The 20,826-nt window shown below is 38.7% G+C and overlaps 1 protein-coding gene across 7 annotated transcripts in view; it reads right to left on the bottom strand.

The window, feature by feature from the left end:
• Positions 1 to 20,826, bottom strand: part of kcnj16 (potassium inwardly rectifying channel subfamily J member 16) — a 32,062-nt gene that overhangs the window by 6,828 nt on the left and 4,408 nt on the right. Inside the window, exon 1 of one of the 7 annotated variants that reach the window (XM_031893981.1) lies at positions 9,510 to 9,603. The gene's annotated coding sequence lies outside the window, so the exon portion shown is untranslated. 7 annotated transcript variants of the gene reach the window in all.

The following is a 20,826-nucleotide window of genomic DNA, read 5'->3' as shown; positions in this document are numbered from 1 at the left end:
GAAAATGGTAGGAAGGCTTTGTATAACTTTAAATGAACTTTACAGGGAAAATGTATTCAAATTCAAGAAAAAATTGCAGCAAAATAAAAATCAGTCTCTAATTTATACTTAAAACTTCTAATGAAGAAATTTGACAACTAAAACCTGGCAAGTTTCTATAGAAGTCACTGGGTAGATCAATGTCATTTTTGTTTTCTATAGAAGTCACTGGGTAGAGTAGACCAATGCCATTTTGGTTTTCTATAGAAGTCAAATTGGTTTCTATAGAAGTCACTGGGTAGATCAATGTCATTTTGGTTTTCTATAGAAGACACTGGGTAGAGTAGACCAATGCCATTTTGGTTTTCTATAGAAGTCAAATTGGTTTCTATAGAAGTCACTGGGTAGATCAATGTCATTTTGGTTTTCTATAGAAGACACTGGGTAGAGTAGACCAATGCCATTTTGGTTTTCTATAGAAGTCACTTCGGTTTCTATAGAAGTCACTGGGTAGACCAATGCCATTTTGGTTTTCTATAGATGTCACTTCGGTTTCTATAGAAGTCACTGGGTAGACCAATGTCATTTTTGTTTTCTATAAAAGACACTGGGTAGAGTAGACCAATGCCATTTTGGTTTTCTATAGATGTCACTTCAGTTTCTATAGAAGTCACTGGGTAGACCAATGTCATTTTGGTTTCTATAGAAGCCACTGGGTAGACCAATGTCATTTTCGGTTTCTATAGAAGTCACTGGGTAGACCAATGTCATTTTCGGTTTCTATAGTATCCACTGGGTAGACCAATGTCATTTTCGGTTTCTATAGAAGTCACTGGGTAGACCAATGCCATTTTCGTTCGCTATAGATGTCACTGGGTAGACCAATGCCATTTACGATTTCGCTTTAATCAGCAAAAACATCTCAAACAATTTCCATTCTTTGCAGTCAAAAAGACTCCAATTTAAAAATTAACACATCTGTCACTTCATATGGTGCAGATATTGGTATTCTAAAACTATTTTTATTTTTGAATTTCAGCAGCTATCTGGTTGCTAGGGCTCCATGTACCTAAAAAGAAAGGTAAGAAAATAAAAATAACAATACAATAACATTAAGATGATAAGCCACCTAGACATGGAAAGAACGTCTCAATGTAGACAATGCCCTTGCTGAAATGTAAGCCAGGATGCAAGCACTAATGGAGGGCAGTCAGGGAGAAAATTCTCCCTAAACTATTCCAGGCCCCAAATGACTTGCATTGGGGTTATTGTTGTAGAGGTATGCTTTTTTTTGCTTTTTTTTTTTTTTTTTTTTTTTTTTTTTTGCTTTTTGATTGATAAATATGACCATCACCAGCAAAAAGCCTAGTTTCAATAGTTGGAACAGATTAAAAACAAATTCCCCCAAGAAGGCTAAAATTCCACCAGGTATTTATTTGTGCTCTATGGTCACACACACACATGGATTGTTAATCTGGTTACAGGAAAATTTGGGTTGTGCAATTTTTGAGTGAACAATATCACTGGTAACTCCAATTTTATATTTGAGGTGATCAAGGGTTTTTAACTGGAAATCAGGAAATTAAATTGTATTGAACGTCTGATTGTCTGAACAGCCATTTATAGTATGTAAATAAAACTGTAATTGCTTCCCCGAAGACGTCCCCTTGGGAGTGACTTGTATTATATGCATTGCCACCATTAGTTTACACAAGGGAGATGCAACCCGTGGCTGTTCACCTTGTGTTGAAGTCTTAAATCCCAATTGCCTTTCAGTGCCTGGTGGTGGGTAACTTGCTGCTTCTACCTGTGTTTCCAAGGTGCTGCCCAATATTGTCAAAGCTTGGTACTAGGGTAATAAGTGAAGCTTAAGTAGCTGCTATGTGTTTCTTTAGGGGTAATACAGTATAATATATTGTCTAAAGTTTGCTGCTTGTCTGGAAACCCATAGCAACCAGTTAGCAGGTAGTATTTACAGACATTTATTTTTTGGATCACCTACACAAGTTATCGAGACATATCATATTCTATAACCCAACAAACCCTTTTTAGTTACATATCTTCCACTTTAAACCAGTGATTTTATTTGACCCGTGTCAACCCTAACTAGCCATAACCCAACCCCGTCCTGCCATGCCACCCTGATTTATATACCTGTCCCAGCTTGCCCATCTCTGATGTCACCAAAGGGGTCAGAAAAGATTTGGTGCTAGAATATAAAACAACAAGGCATGTTGTCTGTCAAATGGCCAAACACCTGCCCTTCATCCACTGCAGAGGGAAATTGGTCAGCTTGGACTTACCCGATCTGCAAGTTTCAGACTGACCTGCACACCACTTCTTTAAACCTACATTTATGAGATTCTGAGAAATTCTGCAGATAGTCTCTTTCTATTGTTCTAACTTGATGTGTAGAATCTGGTTGCCAGGGTTAGAAAGCAGAATTATTGTAAGGTTAGAATAAGAGTAAAATTTAATTCACAACATGACCACTTTTTGGGGTATCATAGAATGGGCTAGATATGTTATAAAAAGGGGGCATTAATAGGTTTCCTGGCATGCGTGCTTGGCAGCATTTAAGTGTGGGGTTTACATCCCCTTGAAGCAGTATTCAGCATGGCCATAACATAATGTGTGAAAGAAAGGCAAAAGGGCAATTGGAGTAACAATAAGCATCCAAATAGGAAACATCCTTACAGTTGTAATTGTTTTCACATTGCCTGCTTCAGACAACATATGTAAGCCTCACAAACAGCGCTGCATAAAAATTGCTAAAATAAACAGCTACTGCTTTCTCTGTATTCTATTAACAAGAGGGAATATTATTAAATATCTTGTGCCGGGGCTGCAGAAGATGCCAGAACATTACTTCTAGGGTTAGTTTATACAATTTTACTGTTAAAAACAGAGTCAAAATGCCAGTTCCGCCTAAAACAAATCTGCCGCTCTCGTAGGGAGAGAATGTTTTCTGATTAAGTTTGGGTAAGTCCGGGGTTTGTGATTTTTGATATCAGCTTGAACCAAATATACAGCAAATATATATCTCAGAGAAAAGGATATAGAGCCACTAGAAAACATCTTTATCTTATAGCCCCATCTTTTCAGAAAATCCATACAAATATTTACCACACAACACATGCTTCTTGAATTACAGGCAAGGGGTCCACCTTGATGTTAGCGGACCCTGAAATTAACAGTAGCCTGGACCTACCAGTAATTAAGCTTAGCGATGTCATCAGTTATAATCAGAGCTTAGCTTCTGTCGCATGACTCAATGAAACTAGTATATTATAATAAATAAAGTACCCCCTGTTGTAAAATATGAGGATATTAGAAGTCACCTCTGAGTTCAATGACCTCGGCCTTCAGCCTCGTGCTTTTAAATGGTCATGGAACTCCTCGGTATAATATATTTTACAATGGGGGTACTTTATTCACTATATAAACACTGGGAAGCAGAAGTAACTCCATTCCACTTCAAATCCCAGGGAAAAAGCTTTTACCAAAACACCTACTGCATATTCTCTGTACTATTGCTTCTGACTTCTGAAACAATGTCCCAGAAGCCAGTTAATTAGAAGGTCAGATTTTTCTTTTTTTACTATATATTGCTGTAAAGGTCAGAACCAGAACAACAGGACCCACATTGCTTTTAACTGGAATTACATTTACAAATAGCTTTAAGATGTAAAAAAGCTTAATTGATGCATATTGGGAAGTTGAGGGAAGGTGGAGATCCCCCTTAACTTTCCAGTTGTCAAAATCTTTTACGTCTATCTCATATAAGGGGTTTTGAATCTTTTATTTTTTTTCTGTGAACTTCGACAGCTATAAAAAGCACGAGGGGAAAAAAAAACCTGGAAGTGGATGGTCCCTGGCGTAAGAGCACAAGCCTTGTGGGTCAGGAATTCCAAACCTCAATAAAGGGCAGAAGATGAAAATATCAGAATAAAGAAATTTCTATTGAAACATTAAACCCTCAGACGTAAATAGCACAGAGCAGCAGACACTTACACAAACTTAAAAGTCATGCAACGGGGCACCAATTTGCACTGAAATAACTAAAAGAAACAAACACAGTGACATTTAATTCTTTAAAGTGAAACCAGACCCTATTAAAAAAAACCCTCCATGGAACCACCAAAGTTTGACACTATAATAAGCAACAGACGTATATGGTTCACTTGATTGTTCGTGATTTTATTTTCCCCTTTCATAGCGGCACTGAGATTCCTGGGACTTAGCACGTTATAGCATTGTTTGACAGGCCCTGAATTAACTGCTCCTTTGCTGAAAATGGATTAAAGGGAATGTATCCCTGAATAAATCAATTTGCAGCAAAGGGAAATGTGGCTTTGTGCCTATATATGGTAACACAATGTGGACTTTGTGATGTCATCAGTTATACGCCCTGCTTAATGATGTCATATTTGTGTCATGTGACCCATTAAAAATAGTTTATTGTAGGAAATAATGTACCCCTACCATAGCCACCAATTAGCAATTAGATTTGAACAGTCACCTAAAAGTTAGAAAACAAAAGCAACAATTTGATTGGCTGCTATGTGCAACATCACCAGTGATGTATGTCTCCAATGTTAATTAATACACCCCTACGTCTGCATAAGTATAAACTGAATATTATCGCTTTACATGGCAGTCAACTACAGTGAAACATTTCGGCACTGGTATCCTGTCTTAATGGAATTAGCTTTAATGATGAGTAAAGCCACAAGCTCTTTGGGCCAGGTGATTCCTTCCATCTGCATACAGTATATATATACTGCATATGTTTATCTATCTATTTATCATCTACAGCTAAGATTCTTTATAGAAATAGGATAGTCTGTAAACCAATATACTATTAACACACTAGGGGGCTGATTTACTAAGACACGATTTCGAATCCGAATTGGAAAAATTCCGATTGGAAACGAACATTTTGCGACTTTTTCGTATTTTTTGCGATTTTTTTTGGCGTCTTTACGTTTTTTGCGTAAAAACGCGACTTTTTCGGCGTCTTTACGATTTTTGCGTAAAAACGCGAGTTTTTCGGCGTCTTTACGATTTTTGCGTAAAAACGCGAGTTTTTCGTAGCCATTACGAAAGTTGCGCAAAGTTGCGCCTTTTTCGTAGCGTTAAAACTTAAAAGGTGCGACGTTTCGCGCAAGTTTTAACGCTACAAAAAAATCGCGACTTTGCGCTACTTTCGTAATGGCTACGAAAAACTCTCGTTTTTACGCAAAAATCGTAAAGACGCCAAAAAACTCGCGTTTTTACGCAAAAATCATAAAGACGCCGAAAAACTCGCGTTTTTACGCAAAAATCGTAAAGACGCCGAAAAAATCGCAAAATTACCGATCATTACGAAAAAAACGCAATCGGACGCATTCGGCCTGTTCGTGGGTTAGTAAATGTGCCCCTAGGGGTTATTAATTATGGGCAGGGTTCAAAGAGCAAAAAAATAGAGCAATCCCCTCATCTTTGTTGACTTTAATAGACTTCTGCAGGTCACTGCACTTGAAAATGGAGTGTAGAGATCTTTGTTTTCCCCATGATTTGGCAGCACTGTTTTCACGAGAAATCAAATAATTAAAATGTAAAGAAAGACGGTTGGGTCTGTTTTTTTCTGGAGTAAAGCTGCTTGGGAGGAGACATACTGTAATTATTCTATATATGTATATTAGAGGACATTATAGTGGGGGATCTTTTCCCAAAAAAACAAACAAATAAATTGAAAAGATCGCCGTCCGAACGCCGGATATTACGCCGTTATTTTCCATAAGTTCTGGTGGCAGAAAAAACGCGTAAAAACGACGACAATTTTACGCCGGTTTTACGCCGTTCTTACACGGCGAAGCATGGCGATGTGTGGCGAATTTTCTCGCCATTTTTTACACAGCATAATAAATATGCCCCTAGTACAGGTATTAGTGTGATAAAGTTTATATGTGTGAGTGCATAGATATTATGTGTGATACATGTGCTCTGGGGTCCATTTGGAGGAGCTGAGTTTGATTGACTTTTGTCTTTTTTCAACCCAAATTAATTGTGTAGCTACGAGGGACAAGGGGAGGCACGCTGGGCACACAGAGCCCTGTACTTCCAGAATTCCCTTTTGCTGATGGAAATATTTTTGCAATACTGATCTCTTTGATATAATGTTATTCTCAGCAGCTGTCTTCTATTACATGGTAAAACAGTAACTCTGTATTGTAACTATAGAAAAATCTCCTGTTAGTCTATAAGGTAAATGGAATAGAATTAGTTCTCTATAAATTACAAATGCCTATAGATACACATTAGTTCAGGATAAGGCAGAGGCTGCCGACTATAGCAGGTTGCATGGAATGAGCTTTCTAGTTTTACTGCAGAGATGTCTCACACAAAATTCGCAGTGACTAAACAACAGATCTGTGTTACTGCAGAATGAGTTCTAGGGATGCACAATATACAGTAAATGTACTGTACAAAATAATCAACATCCTCAGCAACGCATAGTAGAGGGCCCTAAACAGAATTTCAATATGTAGTCGAACAACTTCTTAGTACTTAGCTGAGTATAACATTTTTTTAAGTCAGGATGTTCTATCTTGTAGAAATATCCTATACTGAATGAAGTTCTGATGCTTTACACAGGCCGGCTATGCTTCTTGGAGTCATGTGTAGTGGCCCTTGTGGTCCCAGCAGGATTTGGATTTAGAGTTTCCCGAGGCTGGCACTTTTGGCTTTGGTTGCAATAGAACAAGCTCTCCCAGGAGCGAGCTAGTATGAGATATACAAATAAAGGAACAGAATGAATCTGAAGTTGCAGGATGCACTGAACTGAATTGGGTTGAAACCTCCAGAAAAGATTTCTGACTGAATTAAATCACTAAAATGCATATACTGGATTAGAGCTATGAAAAAACAGCATTATTTGAAGGCAATGTTTTGCTTAGTATTTGAGATCTTTACATGGCATGTTTTAGGATATGGCTTGGCTAGATCAACCTGAAAAGCCTGAATGACTCATCATTAATAATTACTTCCTTAATAGGCAGACAATTCCTTAAATATAGAGAATATGTCAACAAAATCAAGACACCAGAAAGTGAAAAGTATGTGCCTGGGCCCACAGAAAGCCAGTCAGAGGAGATCAAATAACTGCCTGGAACAGAGAAAAGGCTGTTTCTGTACGTTTATGAATTTCTATTGTATGATAAGCATCCATAAATTCAGTATAAGAAAGAACATTGTTCAAAATTGAAAAAAAAAAAAAATTGGTCTGAGAATCCTTTCAAATCACACCTTTGGAAATCATAGGCATATAGTAAATCTGTAATGAACTTCTTTACAGCATTATGCGCACACGCAATGAATTCTTCCACCTGGACCCTCAATATAAACATTCGCCACTACCCCGTTATGTTGGTTCTGTACAATCCAGTGGTGGAATAAGTGGGAACAGGCTAGGATTGGGCTCCTGCAATAAATTATTTGCAGGAATTGAGTTTCCTAAAGAAATACAGATGTTCCATGAAAGAGGGGTCAAAATAAATTCAGTCTGGGGCTATTTCTGGTGTCTACATCAGCAAAATACATCAGTATCTATTTGTCAAGGCAAAGTTCTATAAGATGATGTTTTTGAGATACCTAGGAGGGGGATGAAACGGACAGCATGAAGAATATTAGAAGAAAAGTCATAAGCAATTCTGTGCATAACAGAACATGTGAGATCATGGGTTTTGCAGATTTATAGTTCTACAATTTCACCTACTTTATGAAAAACATTCCCTGCTCCTCTATGACATCGACATGTTTGGTCTATGTAGCAAGGGTCAAAGTGAGTTTTTTTACATCATTACTGCTGTTGTCAACTTGTTTCCCCAAACTCTTTAATTTACAAACACCAATCTTTTATTTTTTAAACAGTGACTGTTTCTGGAAGGGAAAAAGGATAAAAGAAAAATAAGTTTTAAGTTTTCCTAGTGCCACACTAGGCTGAAGGCCAAAATACAGCCCCTCCACTCGCATCTGCTTGGTGTGTCTCTGTACTGACAGGCACTGCACCAGTCTGGGTACAGACACACGGAGCGGATTTCTGTGCATTTATGCACTGAAATCTGTTCCATGTGTCCGCACCCTGACCGCAGTGGTGCCTTTCAGTGCAGATACACTCATTAGCGGATGTGATGTATAAGCACAGGCTGTCATACCTGAGATATTCGTTAACTATAGAAAAATGGATCTCAGTAGCTCACGCAGTCAAAAAAGATGTTATATTTATTGGCAATTTACAAATAAAGAAGCAGAGTACAACAAGTGGTGCACAAGAAGCAGCATTTTTGCCAGCTGCACCATTACATAGTTATTTTGGCTTTAAAAAAGACAAAAGTCCATCAAGTTCAACCCCTCCAAATGATCCCAAGTGCACATGTGGCACATACATAAACACACACAACTAGGGGAAAGGCACCCAAATATCCCCCTTCCCACCGCCACCCAAACATAAGATGCACGAATTGGGAAGTACCAGAGGGCCCTGGCACAACAGTTGCGCCCCCTATGCTGCACCTACTGACGGATTTCCAGTCCACCTCTAGGTTCACTGAATGCACTTTTATTTTGTGTCATAGTTAATAACCCCTTATATATATGATATCCTGGTTTATACTATGCTATAATTGTTGAACAAAGCCCACCACAATAATTTGAACAGGGCACCATTTAACTTAAATCCAGTCCTCCATATTCTACAACTGACTCTAGACAGCATAAAATGGGATTCATACGGGCAGCAGACGAATGGCTAAGGTTTCTTTATAGCAGAGGCATGTTTTAAGTAAAAACATCAAATCAAACCCACCACAACGGAATACTTTTCATATAACTTTCTATATACAAAGTCCCGCATCACTTCATGTTCACATGACATGAAATTTCGAAACTCTGATGGGCTTTAAAGCATGAAGTAAGAGTTATCATTACATGTTTTTTTGCTGAACCTCACAGATACATGTTTCTATTAATGACATGTATGTGGTTTGCAGTGTTTAATAAATAGCTCAATACAATCAGTGAATAGCAGCCAAATGTTGTAAAGTCCCATACAAGAAAAGGAAGTAAATTCTCCAATCTGCACTATGGTAGGTACGTCCTTTATTCCTCAGACAGGAAAAACTGCAGCGTAAGGGAGGCAGGTTCTCAGGCAAGCATAGTTTGCCTATACAGACTAAGAAATCCACAAGAATCCAAGGCTTATTTACACAAAATTCTATGAATACTCTTAATTGAAGAAATTATGTAGACATCTGCTAGGAGCTAAAATAAAACGCAAGTGTTTATTATTCAACGCTGTTCTCAGGAATTTACCAAAAAGATGAATGCAAAAGGTTGAGAAAAGGAAATCAGATCTATATAAGGAAACAATGTATAGCATGCTGATGTATGTGCTCTTCCTACAGAAAAATGAAAGAATGTAGAAAAGTATATTTAGCAGCAGTGACCACCTGAGCAACTACCGAAGCTCGGAATGATCTATGTCTCACCTGGTTCTCTGCTGGCTTGTCAGATCAACAATTGCTCGTACTTTACATACAAATACTGACATGCCTTCCTGTAAGCTTCCAAGCAGAATTTGGCTTTAAGTTAACATTTGCTGATGACATTAATCAAATTGTAATTGAAGACGAGCTGGGGGTTGGTATTTGTACGTCAGGTGTGGCTCAGGTTGTGAAAGTATTTTACATATCCTGAGTGCTTATATATTCCTGCCGCTGACTGTAAATAATATTATAGCTTGCCACTGGAAGAGTGTGTAAGGCAAAGCATTATCTAGCAGCTTGCAATTATAAGTAAACGTCATGCTGAGCACATTCCATTCCAAGATTGAGTCACATTGATAGACAAAATAATTGTTGTGCTAGAGTTGAAGCAGCCAATTGGGTCCAATCTTCTGGTATGTCCCAGGGATGGGGCTCTTCTACTAGTCCACTCCCGATCTGGCAAATCCTGTCTGTTCTAGAACTAACTTAAGTTGGCAATACATGCACCAGCCAATGATGGCAGCTCTTCTAAATAGTCAAAATTCAGGGATGTTGTTGTTCAGATTCTAGTTCTACATTTTTCAAAAGTCAGCCCTATCTAACGTAAGACTGAATGATGATTCTCTGAATAATCTAATTCTGCCATCACCTAAACAGATTAGCTAACCTGAATTCTCTGGAAGAGGGGGGCTGGTGGGGATTATTCCTGAAAAAAATGATTTTGGAACGCAGAACTACTTCATGTGACCAAAACCACCCTTTGTGGTTCCCTTTATTGCCTAGAGCCAGGTATATACAAGTAATAGCAAGGCCTACAAAGGTACTTATTGTACAAAAATATTATACTTTTCTATTTTTCATGAATCGTTTAATTGGTTAAGTACCCTGCAGAAAATATAATAAAATGGAAAATGCATTGCTCTATATTTAAATGGGATATAGATGCAATTTTGCAACTGTATATGAGATGATCTGTGAGGGCCTCTGCGATACTATAGGGGTCATTTTTGAAAGACTGCCGCCACTATTTTGAATGTAACGTGCCATGCTTGTAATCTCTGTCTGTTTAATAGCAGGTTGCATACCATAACCCATGATTCTACCCCAGCCATCAAGGTCAACTTTGCTTGCGTGCAGGCTCCACTTGATCCCAAGCACAGAGGTTCTAATGAATACCTGGTGGAGCTATTAATCTGAGAAGCCTTCATGTTCTCTTTCACTTGTCTATGAACTCTTCAGACAACATTGATACTGACTGATGTGTTTAATATCTGGCTATAGCTGAGAACTATAAATTATACAATATTTTGTCTTAGTTGAATCTAGTCCAGTGATATTCATAACAGGAACATTTAATCTATTTCCATGTTTATGATAATGAGTCTAATCTTCTTTCATATTGAAATGCACAAAGTATCTCATTAAACTGTAGAATTGAAGAATCTGTTTAGAACATCCCATTCATCCTCAATTTACCAGACAAGTCCCACTGGTGTTTTCAAATGAGAATATTGTTTTTCATCTTGAACACAGGAGCATGCCTGAAGTCCCAGCCAGGCCAGTCAAATCGAGCAGATTCACCGGCTTCCAAGAACATTCAGCTGGTCTCAACTTGTGCTCATTCCAGTAGCCATAATCCATCAAACCTCCTTTAATTACCCAGACAGGTTGAAAGATTCGTTTGAGATGTACTGAACTCTGAACTTGCTGTAGAAAGATCTCCGTGCAGCCTAGAGGCTCATTTTCAGGTTGCATTTCTTTTTTTTGTCCACAGACATGGAATGTTTTCATTCCTAATTTTAAAAGTCCAGATGTTTTCCAAGGCTCCTGTGTTTGGAGATGGGTTAGATTCTCTTTGTTCTTTGCTTTGTGTTTTCTGCATGTCTCATTTTTTCCATAGGCGGAGATAGCATCTGTGTTGTGTCTGTGCCGGGAGCTGGCGAAGCAGGTGAAGACCTAGCATTTAACCCCACACATTTTTTTGGAAGGCTAATGCAGAAAGAGAGACCCAGGAGATGATAGGCTTGGTAAACAGCCTAATTTAAGTGCTATTGCCCAGAATGCTGATATAGGATAAGGTTGCATGTAATATATCAACCTGACAATGACCCAGGTTACTTGCTGGGGCTAGGATATCAGATACATAACAGAGAACAAATGTGCAAGCAATGGAATTGTTTGTGATTCCTCAAAGTACTACTGCTGAAAAACATTTACTGAACACATGAACTAAAGAACAAGTAGTTTATATAAGACACTTGCCGTATCTGTTTTTTGCTTGCTTGATTACTGTATACCAAGTAAAAACACTCAAATTAAATTATGGGATATAAAAGGGTGGAACTTTTTTTCAAAGAAATTTAAAAAGACGCAATGACTGATGCCTACAAGTGCTTCGTGCTTTGCAAAAAAAAAAGAAAGAACTAAAATAAAGTTTAGAAAACACATTGCATTAGGTACCAGTCTTTATTACATCATTTTCACATGCACCATCTTCTTGTTTGTCAGAATGTTCAGAGTTTTGGTATCTGTTTCATAAACGTCACACCCACTACAACAACAACAGCTTGCACAAAAAGACGCCATACATTTAAACAGGTTTTTCTACTTTTCTGGTTCAAGCTATAGTTCAGTATTTAGCAGTTAAAACCCATATTAGAAGGTTAGACAATTAAGTTATATTATCATTACTCAGTTGAACAGTGTGTGTGTGTATGTGTATATATATATATATATATATATATATATATATACATATATATATATGTTTATATGAAACAGTCCACAGCATTTTGTGGGCCCAGTAACATCTACTGTGGTTAAGGACCCGTAACCCAAGGAAGATGCCTTTTCTCACAAATACAAACTGCACACCGTGTCTAGCACCATTGGGCGACTTATCTGTGCAAGATTCAGCACTTTAGCAATACATTTAGAAAAAAAAGACTGCTCATTTGGTTTCTTTGCAATTTCATTAGTTCACATGATCCATGCTTTTCATATCAGTTTGTTCATATTGCAGTGTTACTGATGCAGGAATCAGAAGGTACAGATGCAATGGGATAAGTGATCACACTCTGAAAATGAATATTTACTATTACTCAAGTCCAAATATATCACTTTCACCCACTAGTGACAGTTACAGTGATACAACTAGATAGAGCTATTGCAAGGCTTGCAGAGGTTATGAGGGTTATTAACAACCCTATTCCCTAGCTGTTCTTGACCTGCAGCTCGCAACACGAAATAAACATACTCCTGGTTTAATCACATTTAGATACATATCAATTGTTTTGTAATTTCTTGTTATGTTTGTCAAGGTTAGTATTAGAGTTGCTTTGCAAAAAGCATGAGCTTTTAGTTTTTAATTCCTTCTGACCTTATGTTTAGGGTTTTATACCCAAGGGGTCCCCAACCTTTCTCACTCGTGAGCCACAGTCAAATGTAAAAAGACTTGGAGAGCAACACAAGCACCATAAAAGTTCATGGAGGTGCCAAATAAGGGCTAAGATTGGCTATTAGGCAGCCTGTCACGATCTCCCTGTGGAGTCGCTGTGGAGTACCAGGAAGGTGGGAGCCTGAAGACGGGGTAACCCGGAGTGTAACCATAAGTCACAGAACTGGTGTCAGAGGCCATGTTGATAGTGAAGAACTTTTAATAAACTTAGTGACTTAACAGTGCACACAAAGGATATACAGACTGAATCTTGAACGGCAGGCAGAGGCAGAATCCAAAACAGGCAAAAGGTCAGGGCAAGCGGCAGTCAAGCGAAGTAAAGGACAGGCCAAGGTCAAAACCGGGAAATCAAGGCAGAACTAGAAAGGACTCAGGAACAAGGCAGAAGGCAGGAACAGGACACGGAACTGGAGCTTGGAACCAGCGAGAACAAGGACACAGACACAGGAACAGGAACAGGACGGCAGGGTCACGAAAGACAATTAATGACCAAGCAAGGGGCAATGGTCAGGGAAAGGCTTATAAAGGGTGAAGATTAGGAGATGGGAAACACATGAGGTTAATGAGGTGGGCGGAGGAAAGAGAGCAGACAGAAAGTAGGAGACAAGGGAAGAAACAGACAGAGCCCAAATGCCTCCAGTGGCTACAGAGGCTAATGCATGCCGCCAGGAACACCACAAGTGGTGTTCGAAACCTGGCTGATCCTGACACAGCCTCTATGCACACTATCAGCTTACAGGGGGGCTTTATTTGGTAGGAAATCTTGTTTTTATTCAACCAAAAAGTCAGGAATTCAAAAATAACTACCTGGTTTGGGGGCACTGAGAGCAACTTCCAAGGGGTTAGTGAGCAACATGTTGCCCCGAGCGACTGGTTGGGGATCACTGTTCTACGCTATACATGTATTTGTATTCTGAAGATATACAAGCTTTCTGAAGATGTGCGAGCAGTAATTGTGTCACAATGTAGAAAATTTCATCTTCTTGTGTCTAGTGTATTAAATAAACCTATCATTACACTTTCCCTCCAGCTATCCACTTGCACCAAGAACTTAAACTGGATGGATCTGCTGTAGTAGAGCAATTGGATAGCAGTTCTGTATCGTGCTACAATTTGGCAGCATTTTGTTCTCCTTAAAGTCAGGGATCCTACAATTTTGCAGAAAACACTAATGGATATTGCTGCCTTAGAACTTTACAAATAGGAATTTCCCTACACTCCCTACAATGCAAAACATCATAGGCTTCCTGCAGCTTCTGGTACAGAGCATCAACAGCTTCCTGTGGCCTCCAGATGTGTCCAAACTCCTGACGTTTACAGACAGGCACAAGAGATATTAATAGTCAACTGCCCCGGATTCACCTTAGATACACACTATTATTTCAGTGTTATTTTTTTTTTCTGGAAAGCAGAATCTTGTGTTTGTGTTTTGGTGGAAATAAATTCTGAGTTCATAACCCTATTGCTTCCGATCAATAATGGAAGTTTATGGACTCCATGCAGGAAGCTCTAGAGAAAACAGAAAGCAGATGGAAAGCTTGCTGATGTTTTATAATAACAGGGCAATCATACTGAAGATGTCACTGAGCATCCTGAGGAAAGAGAAGTAGGAACACCAGCCAAAAAAGTTTCCAAATTGAGATTCCAAAAATATATTCAAAAGAAACCAGTCTTTGAAGACATGTTAGAGCCACAGCAGCTAAGCCCATCTTTCTCACTCTACCTTTATAAAGCAAATCAACCTGATGGGAAAACAGTGGCATTTTTAACCTTTGTAGTTTCATAAGTAACATGGTAACTGGTAGTAAAGAGAAGGCCAATGATAAAGCAGAATTTCTGGAACCACCACAAACATGTAAATTGTGGTGGATACAATCTTTTAACACTCCAGCTCTTGGTGACCTACTTCTCGCCATCCTTAGGCTCATATGCTAGCACTTTCTGGCAATGGGGCCTTATAATAAGGCTACCAGATCACCCCTTTTAACATAAACCCTATTTTAATTAGTCATATTCTGATTTGAACACAACAGTATACTCTGTATATACTCAGTTTAACATATTACTCTGACAATCAACATTCTGTAGCCCCAGGAGTACCCTGGATATCAAATAACTATTTAGCCACAAGGTGTAATCTAATGGTGGCAAGGAACCTGTGTATTAGACTTTCCATTGTCACCTAATACTTTAGACCATAAAAAATCTCTGGCCCTTAAATAAAGAACTTATTCTAACTGCAACTCCTATCCACATTGGGCATCATTAGGTTGCTATTCCTTTTGGCAGAAAAAAAAACAAGGGAGCGTGCCTTAGGGTTTATTGCCAATGTCTAGGTACTGTGGTGAGTCAGATGTGATCTTGGAACCACATGAAATACAACAACATGTACCTTTGTGGGCACACAATAGACATTCTTGCTATTGAATTCAAATAATGGCTTGTATTTAATGGAATACAGAATGCCACAATTATTTAAAAGGTCTGATTTTTAAGAAAGCCCAGCCCTTCTAAAGTAATTAGGAAATTCACATTGCTGAAAAGGATTCATATTAAATGAACAACTTTTGGAAAGTTCTAGAGGATTATAAAGAGGTTAGAGAAGCTTGAAGGGACGTTATTGTTTAAACAGATCATATTGTACTGATCTATTGGTGCTTTATAAATATTATATGCATCTGAAATTTTTCACCCACGTTTCACAAATTTGTCGACGTTTTGAGAATTTTTCTGTAGATTTGCTAATTTTTCGGGGAAACGAAAAGGGACAGAAAAGCCAGTGGATCCAAATATAACTATTGGATGATGGGCATACTAAATAAATCAGATATCCGAAAGCCAGGGTGTCCAGTTACTAAAAAGCACCAGGCCTCTCCCTTCTATGGTATGAATTCCTCCAGCTGAAGCATTACTATACTCCCATTTTGCAAACAGCTAGAGGATTCCCATTATCATCCTTTGAGCACTTGGCCACTCACAAGCTCCTGCAATAGGCTTAATATCTCATATATTTATATATATATATATATATATATATATATATAACTCTGTGAATGACCCTTCTGCAGGTTATAAACATAAATATATGCAGAAATAGGATGCCTATATTGATGGAGAATTAGAGGAGAAGGAATGGGAGGCTAACTGGGACAATACAAAATTAGGAATTACTTGTACCAGGCAAAGAAAAAACATACAAAATCCCTGTGTACTGGTACCATACCACTAGTGTGCATAGAAGCTGCCTAATAGCCAATCACAGCCCTTATTTGGCACCTCCATGAACTTTTATGATGCTTGTATTGCTCTCCAATTCTTTTTACATTTGACTGTGGCTCAAGAGTAAGAAAGGTTGGGGATCCCTGCCATACAGAAACTTGTAAACCGGGTACTCTTTGCTGCTCACATCTCCATTGGGGCTAAATGGAAGTCGCACACAACACCAGCACTGTCCCCAAAGTGAAACAAAGGGTTGAGGGTATTGTGCAGTTTGAATATAGCTTGGCCCACATACTTTTTCTGAAGCTTTAGTGTACAATGTATAACATAGTAGATGATGTAGTCTGAAGCCCTATACAAGATATTCCATATTGCTATCATCTTAACCTATGTTAATGTTTCTAAGAGTATTGGGGCAATTTATCAGTGTACCTGTCTTCTCTTTTTAAAAAAAAAAATATATATATATATACAGGTGTATATATATATATATATATATATATGTGTTACAAGAAAAATAGCATGAAATATAAAATAGCATAAACAACAATAAAACATAGGTATAAAAAATATAGAGCTGAAACAGATACCACAAGGTGCGCTACCTGCCATGCCAGCTGCTTTCCAAAAGCAACAGGTAAATGGGAGCAGACAACTAGAATGCTTCTAACCTGGAATAGTTGACCATTATCATCCTTGTCATACTCCTTGTATGTGGAGGATAGACCCTCCATATTTGTAACAATTAAACTTGATGCCCCTAAAGGGACATCCTCCCACTGATCCTAGCAAAAAAGAGGGCCAGTATGTGGCATGTTACTCGTTCCTGGCTTACCGCTGAAAATGGCTGCCATTTCCCCGCCCCCCCACCCTCCATGTCCCTTACTGTTCCACTTCATTTTTCCCCGTCACTGCTCTACATATTAACCCTCCCTGGACCCTACCACAGTCAAACTTCTTCTTGCCCAGTCTGCCTTTTCTACCCAGTCAGGTTAGCAAAGGTCCTAGCCCCAGGACTGGAAATCCCCCGTGAGGGCAAACATTGAGTGATTTTAGCAGGAAAAATGTGCACAAACACATTTTCTGGCCTTAAATCCACTCCCTGTGAAAATGCAATGTGTGCTATAGGCCTGGTAAGTAATTAAGTATTCAAAAGCTGCAGACCAATGAGTAAGCAGAATTTTTTCTAGCAACAAAAAGAAGATTTTTCATGTCAAATGTATCAGTCTCTGTGTTTACCAGTCACACAAATGCTATAAATGTCTTTTAAACTGCCATTCACGGAAATTGTAACAATGACTCCTACTCACGGTAAAGACTGATCTAGATACTGATAAGGAAATACCTTCACCTGTGTTTTTCCTTTGTATAAAACAGTGAAAAAATTATAACTAGATGGAACTGGTCAGTGCTGGTTTTGCTGGTTTAGAAAATGCCTTGAATGCCAATGGGCAAATAAAGCAAGGCAGGGTGTTAACAAAATTATTTTTAGTTGGGAAGGCCTGAGATCTGACAATCTCTGCTTTATACCTTCTAGCAGTGGATGGTAGATGTTTCTTCTAGCCCCTCTGTAATCATTTTTGTCACCTGTGTGCAGGGGTCCCCAACCCATCAGCCACTATCACATATAAAAAGAGTTGGTGAACAACATAAGCATGAATAAGGTCCCTGGGGGTGCCAAATAATGGCTGTAATTGGCTATTTGGTAGCCCCTATACAGGCTGGCAGCCTACATGAGGCTCTGTTTAAGCAACCAAAACTTGCCTCTGAGCCATGAATTTAAAAATAGCTACTTGCTTTGAGGCCACTGGGAGCAACATCCAAGGGTTTGGGGATCACTGCCTATGTGTAAAGATACTTGTTCATGAATTTTATTTATTTATTTTAATATGGAGTTTATATACTGCTGTAGGGCTACTATACTTTATTTTTCCCTTTGTAAATATAAAATGATTGAGTGCTTCTTCCTGCTTTGTTTTTCCCAAGATTCTCTGATAGCACGTGCCTCTAGTATTACCTTCCTAAGCCTTCATTGCTCCATTGTCTATTGGTCTTTTTCATATTCTGCCAGAAGGGATTTATAATTGCTTTATAAGAAACCAGCATGGAAGGAGGTTCTGGAGCAATGACATGTTTGCATCCAAGAGCACCTATGAGACAATGGGTGTGACCATCCTGTAATAGAATTGTTCAGGCATAGTAGCAGGAATATTTTTAATATATGTTATAATTTATAAAGTATTTTTGTTTGAGCTTTCTTTATGACTTAGGTAAAAATATATTATTTGGTTGCCAAAAAGTAGAAGCTAGACGTAGACACTCCTCAAAAATCTTTCATCTTACGGTGTGTATACATCAAGAATATATAGATCATGTGTTATCCAAAAAAGGTAAATGACGTATCCTCATTCCTGACAATAGAACTTAAAAATCTGGATACTTGTATTAAAGTAGTAGAACTGTGGGCATACCACAAACATTAGGTAAAGACATGGAAACTGTTATCCAAAAACCCTATATAGAAACTTTCTACCTGGAAATGTATTACATACAGCAATTTCCCAGTCTGTATAATAAACAATTTTTGAAAGGCTTGCTTAAGGTGGCCATACACGCACCGATATTATCGTACGAAACCTCGTTTCTCGTACGATAATCGGTGCGTGTATGGCATGTCGGCGAGTCGCCCGATATCGCAGGAAGCTGCTGATATCGGACGACTCGCCAATCGGACCAGTTTGAAAATTTTGATTGGGCGCCATAGAAGGCGCCTGACCAAAATTCTCCCTTCAGAGCTGAATCGGCAGAAGAAGGTAGAAATCCTATTGTTTCTACCTCCTTACCTGCCGATTCAGCCCTGAATGGTGTGTGGTGGATCTTACGATGTTTCGTGCGACCGATGGTCGTACGAAACATCGTCAGATCGCCACGTGTATGGCCACCTTTAGTCTGTAAATAAAAAAGATTGTACGATATCATTTATTGAGCTAGCAAGAACCAATATTGATACCAAACAAATTACCATGGCCTTAAGATATGGTGCTCCCTGTTGTGAAAAGACCCCCTTATCTGGAAGATAGCCGATCCCCCCTAGCTTGATAAAGAGCCAAATGTAGGCCTGAAATGTTGCAGCTACCCCTGATGTGACAATAAAGGCATTTAAGGGTGCAGACACATGGAGCTACTTAATTGCAGCTACTTGTCATGGCTAGTAAAGGCCAGAATATACCCTGCCATGGACAGTACTGATAATTGCCTCTGCTAAAACACAAGTAGAGACAATTATCAGTAATTGATCGATATTGTCTATTTTAGTAGCCATAACAAGTAGCTACTTGTAGCTCCATGTGTCTTGAACTTATAGCCTTAAACTAATAATGGAGTGCTGCCTATAACCGTGTGAGTACACGTTTTTTCCAGGAATGGAAGGACCCTGGTGAATTCTGCATTTAAGTGTGTGCTACCTGTTTCCTTTGAAACTCTGTTTTCTGTTTTCTCAGACAGGAAGGGGGGACCCGGACAGTGGGGTCTTCTTCCTCCCCAGCCTCTCTATTACCCACTTTCTGTTGTTACCTGAACACTGTACATAAAAAAATACACAAAGGTGCTCACAACTCTTGTGCATTTTCTCTACTAATTAGAACTCATCCATTGTAATTCTGAGTAGTTTGGCTTTTGTTTCACTTAAGTTATAAGCCTTTTTGCTACTGAACACACTGAGCTGTCCCTGGGCCAAATATGTCATATTGCATTTTCCACTGCCTTTTAAAAGACAGTTTCAAACAACCTACAATCTTATCACTTTCTTTGGATAACGAAGCCCTTTCTGTATTGCATCACAGCCAATAAGGGAACTGAGACATATCGACACAGTTATGATATCAAAATCAAGGCCTAAATTTGATATCTCTGTCCCTCTTGTGCACAGTAGAGATATTGTTCTAATAACCAAAACACTATCGAGCTACACCTACTTTATCTGCTTGGACATGTTCCATATGTTTGGAGATAGCTGAAGCCGTACATGAAAAGAGAGTTTGCACTAAACAGAATTATCGCCTTGTAGTTTTTCTTGTGTTTAAGCAAATTGGCTTCAGCATCTAAATGTAGTGATTTCATTTGTTGGCAAAAAAGAGAGTTCAGATCATATTCTTGTTGGAGACGTACAGTAAGATCATGTTATATATTAAAGAGACCCATAACAATGTATTTTGCTAAATATAAAACTGAACTGAGAAGGGCAGGCGCTAGTGAACAAGAAACAAAACAATGTGGCTTCCCTCAGCATTGTAGGCTTAAAGGGAAAATAAAGCCCAAATACAAGAGTTAAAGTGTCTTTTCTGTAAGCATATTGTGTGCAAATAACAACCCCTCTCTGCAAATCTGAATAAAGAACAATGTCTTGGTCCATATGCCACTCCCAATACTTCTTCTTTAGGTAGGACAGTCTAAATTTAAGACCATGAAAAGCACGGTGTAAAGGTGGCCATACAAGCGGATTTTCTGCCAACAGGCTCACTTACGGTGCCAAAAGATCAAATTAAACCAGTGATCATAGGTGCCGTTGGACCAAGGACCAAACAAACTAGCAGTCCCTTATCCAACGGGAAAATCAAACCTGCCGATCTGTAGGCTTCAGTATAC

This window comes from Xenopus tropicalis, chromosome 10, assembly GCF_000004195.4.
Source record: "Xenopus tropicalis strain Nigerian chromosome 10, UCB_Xtro_10.0, whole genome shotgun sequence".
Taxonomy (NCBI): Eukaryota; Metazoa; Chordata; class Amphibia; order Anura; family Pipidae; genus Xenopus; species Xenopus tropicalis.
The sequence above is the reverse complement of the archived record's forward strand: the minus strand, read 5'-3'. Positions and strand labels throughout refer to the sequence as shown.